Raw genomic sequence first — 5,242 nt, 5'->3', positions numbered from 1 at the left:
GATGGTTGGGTAATTTTACAAAGAAGTTTGGCATTAAAAATGTCCAGATAACAGGAGAAGCACCTTCTGTTGGCCAAGAGGCAACAGTTGAATTCCTCCATGGTATTAAGAAAATCATTGAGAAGAAAGGATATCTGCCCCAACAGGTTTTTAATGCAGATAAAAGTGCCCTATTCTGGAAAAGAAAATGCCACCAAGGTCATTTATCGAAAGGGAAGAGAGAGCTAGGATTTAAGGCAGGAAGGGATAGGATAACTCTACTGTTTTAAGAAAACAACATCAGGTTTATGATCGGGACTGCCCTTGTCTAAAAAGCTGCTAACCCATGCCTAGAAAGAAAGAGATGAATACTAGCTGCCAGTCTTTTGGTTGCACAACAAGAAGGCCTAGACAAGAACTCTGGCCTGGTTCTATCCATGCTTTATCCCTGAGGTCAGGAAGTACTTTGCCAATAAGTGGCTGCCTTTTGAAGTTATTTTGATATTGGACAATGTTCCTGGCCACCCAACACCCTATGAGCTAAACACCAAAGCATCAAGTGGTCTGCTTGCTCCCAAACACAATGTCTCTAATTTAGCCTCTACGTAAGGAGGTTATAAGAACCTTTAAGGCTCATTACACACAATTTTCTATAGAAAGGACTGTCAATGCTATAGAAGAGAACCCTAATAGAAAAACTATCATGAAAGTCTGGAAGGATTACACCACTGAAGAGGTCATCATTGTCATATAAAACCCCGTGAAAGCCATTAAGCCTGAAACAATAAATTCCTCTTGAAGATAACTATGTCCAGGTGTTATGCATGACTTCACAAGATTTATGGACAGACCTAATGGAGGAAATCATTAAAGGATTGTTTATATGGCAAAAAAAAAAGAAAAAAGGTGGCAGGTGAAGAGTTTCAAGATATGGTTCTTTGAGAAACTAAAGTGCTAATAGACAAAGAACCAGAGGAATTAACCAATGACTTGATGGAAATGAGTGCTTTCAAACCATGACACATGATCAGGAAGAAGTCATAGAAGAAAATAGTACCAGAAAACAAATGGACATTAGACAACCTGGCAGAAGGGTTCTGATTATTCAAGACCACTTTGAACTTCTTATACAACATTGATCCTTCTATGGTACAGGCACCAAAACTAAAGTAAATGGTAGAAGGATTGGTAATGTACAGAAACATTTTTAGAGAAATAAAAAAGCAACAAAGTCAGAAATCACAATGTATTTCCATAAAATTCCACCCACTATTCCTGCCTCTTCTGCCTCTCCTTCTACCTCTCCCACCTCTGCCCCCCTGAGACACCAAGAATACCCCCTACTCTTCTTTTTCCTCCTCCTCCTCAGCCTACTCAACATGAAGATGACAAGGATGAAGACCTTTATGGTGATCCACTTTCACTTAATGAATAGTAATCATCATGCTGTAAAGCTGATCAAGCTTTACACCTATTGTGTATGTATGTATCTTCACGTGAATATCTCAAAACTGTACAGCAAAAACTGTATGAGACATTTCGCCATCATCCCTGCGTAAGTTTTCATTATGTAGGACGTTCTGTAAGAGCTTCTTGGTAGTACATAGTCTATCCTTACATAGACATAAGGTGAGTGATAGCTAATATAAAATGAATTTTGTGTTAGTTTTGTGTATTATAACTTTTCGCAAAGTATTACTTTATCAGGCAATATCCCTCTTTCTCATTAATGGAGAAAAAGTCTTAGCCTAACATCACAGGTAAGTGGTTTTATACATAACAATGTTTCTAACATTTTATCATGAATATGACTGTAATGCTGTATGCTATAAAGATTTTTATAACAAATCATTCTTTAGTATATAGGCTAGGCTACCATGAATCCATCATATCTGTTACACCAGGCTACCATAATACAATCATACTGCTGCTTCTTCATTATCAATGCATCAATTATTTTAATTGTCATATAATTTTTTCACATTGTCTTTTCACTTTTGATGTCTAATGCTAGGAATATGTATAACATCTACATATAATATTTTGTATCTTCACATTAATGTAGGTACTGACAATTGATGCATTTTGTAAACCAATAATGTAAACTTACAGTATTGATAAATACAGTACAGTACTATATATGTATTTTCTTTTATGACTTTCTTAATAAAATTTTCTTTTCTCTAGCATACTTATTATAAGAATACAGCATATAATTTATATAACATACAATATATGTGTTAATTGACTCTTTACATTATCAGTAAGGCTTCCAGTCATTAGTAAGCTATTAGTTATGGTTTAGGAGAGTCAAAAGTTATACATAGATTTTTTACTGTATGAGGGGTTGGTGCCCCAACTCCCATGTTGTTCAAGGATCAACTGTATATGCTGCATACAGGAGACTCTTCTCAGCTCTGAAGACATACATAAGCTCAAAGTGAAAAGATGTAACATCATATGCCATGCAAACAAACCAAAAAAAGGTGGGGATAGACTTATTTATATTAGAAAAAAAATAGACTACAAGCCAAAAAAGGGTAAGAGGAGACAAAGAAGGTCATTATATAATAATGAAAGGGTTGACATCAAGAAGATGTAATAGTTATAAATACAAAGACTCTCAATACTTAAGCACTAAAATCTATTAAACAAATAGTAACAGATTTTAAGGGAGAAATAGAGAACAGTACAGTAATAGTAAGGGATTTCAATACTCCACTATTAGCAATGGATAGACCGTAGATGGAAAATCAACAAGGAATCATTGGAATTGAACCATGCATTAGAACAAATAGATTTAACAGGATATACAGAACATTCCAGCTAAAGGAACATATGTTCTTCTCAAGTACACATAGAGCTCTCTCCAGGAGATGATATGTTAAGCCATGAACATGAACATTGTTAAATTTCTTCACAAATTTAAGAAAAATGAAATCATATCAACCGTCTTTTCTGAACACAATGGAGTGAAATTAGAAATAAATTACAAGAAAAATGGAAAATTCACAAATATTTCGATATTAAACAATAGGCTACTGAATATTCAATTGGTCACAGAAATTAGAGTGCAATAAAGAAAACCTTGTAACAAATGAAAATGGAAATACACATACATAAATCAGTTGCATTCCTTTACATAAATGATGAAGCATCTGCAAGTAAAGTAAACTATCCCATTCACAATGGCATTAAAAGACAATAAAACACTTAATAAATTTGGGCAAGGAATTAAATTTGTACAATGTAAACTATAAGACTTTGCTAATAGAATTCAAGGAAGAAACAAATGGAAAGACATACTGTGTTCATCACAAGACTTAATATTGTTAAAATGGTCATAATACCCAAAGCCATCTTCAGATTCAATTCAATTCCCACCAAAATGCCAAAGGCATTCTTTGTAGAAATAGAAGAAATGCAGGGTGCCTAGGTGGCTCTGTCTGTTGAACGCCTGACTCTTGATTTTGGCTCCGGTCATGATCCCAGGGTCATGAGATTGAGTCCTGCATCAGGCTCCACGTGGAGCCTGCTTAAGATTCTCAGTCTCTCTCCCTCTGCCCCTCTCCCCAACTTGTACTTGCTCTCTAAAAAAAAAAAAAAAAGTAGAAGAAACAACCCTAAAATTTGTGTAGAATCACAAAAGGCCTTGAACTTATGAATTTATAAATTTCAAACTGTACCTCAAAGCCATAGTATTAAAAACAGTATAGTACTGACACAAAAATAGACACACTAATAGAACTAAATAGGGATCCCAGAATTAAATCCCAGCATATACAATGGACCAGTATTTGAAAAGGGAGCCAAGAATACGTGATGAGGAAAGGATAGTTTCTTCAACAAATGGTACTGGAAAAACTGGAGAAACCCCTGCAGAACAATGAAATTGGACTCTTATCTCACAGAACTCAGAAAACAATACTCAAAATGTATGAAAGACACAAATGTGAAATTTGTTACCACAGAACTCCTAGAAGAAAACAGAGAAGTTCCTTGATACTAGTGTAGGCAATTATTTCCGAGCCCTTAAAAGCATCAAACATAAAAGCAAAAATCAAATGGAACTACAACAAACTCAAAAGCTGCTGAACAGCAAAAGAGACTATCAACAAAATGAAAAGATAACCTACAGAATTGAAGAAAACTTTTACAAATCATATGTCAGATAACAAGTTAATTCTTAAAAATAAATAACTCAGTCAACTTGATAACAAAGACAAAAAACACATAATCCAATTTAAGACAGCACAGGGCATTTTCCAAAGAAGACACCAAAATTGCAGACATAAAAAGATGCTCAGTGTCAATAATCATCAGGAATAATCAAATCAAAACCATAATGAGCCATCACCTCCCACCTGTTAGAATAGCTATTCTCAAGAAGAGACAACAGGGGTTGGCGAGGATGTGGTGAGAGGGAAACCCTTAAAAATTGCTAGTGGGAATGTAAATGGGTCCAACCACTATGATTAACTACATGGAGGTTCCTAAAAATATTAAAAATAAATATTTTTATTATTTGTTATTTTGATTATTTTATGATAATAATTATTTATTATTATTTAATATGTTATTGCTGCCATATGATCCAGCAATTCTACTTCTGGGTATATACCCAAAGAAAGTAGAAACAGGAGTTTGACAAGTTGTATGCACTCCTATGTTCATTACAGCATTATTTGCAATAGCCAAGATATGGAAACAATCCAAATGCTCATCAAGGGACGAATGGATAGAAAAGATATAGTACATATACACAAGGGAATATTATGCAACCTGGAGAAAAGATATCCTGCCACATGTAACACGGAAGGACCTTGAGCACATTATACTTAGGAAGATAAGTCAAACAGAAAGACAAGTATTGTTGGATATCACTTATATGTGGAATCTAAAAAAAAAAAATAAATAACTGTTAAAAAACAAAACAGTAAAATGGTGGTTATCAGGGGATGGGGGAGGGGGATAAGATCAATGGTGTTTACAAGTACTAACCTGTAATGAACAGTAAATAAGCCATAGAAATCTCATGCACAGCATAATGAATATAGATAATATATTATACTGTGATTATGCAAGGTGATAAATATTGCTACACTCTCAATCATATTACAATATATAAATGTTTCAAAGTAACATGCTATATTCCTTAAATTTCCACAAAATTATATGTCAAATTTATCTTATTAAAAGAAAATAATAAAGTATAAAATACATTAATCTTGTGTTGATTACATGTTGAAATTATAGTATTTTG

Source organism: Leopardus geoffroyi, chromosome A2, assembly GCF_018350155.1.
Source record: "Leopardus geoffroyi isolate Oge1 chromosome A2, O.geoffroyi_Oge1_pat1.0, whole genome shotgun sequence".
NCBI classification, from domain to species: domain Eukaryota; kingdom Metazoa; phylum Chordata; class Mammalia; order Carnivora; family Felidae; genus Leopardus; species Leopardus geoffroyi.
The sequence above is the reverse complement of the archived record's forward strand: the minus strand, read 5'-3'. Positions refer to the sequence as shown.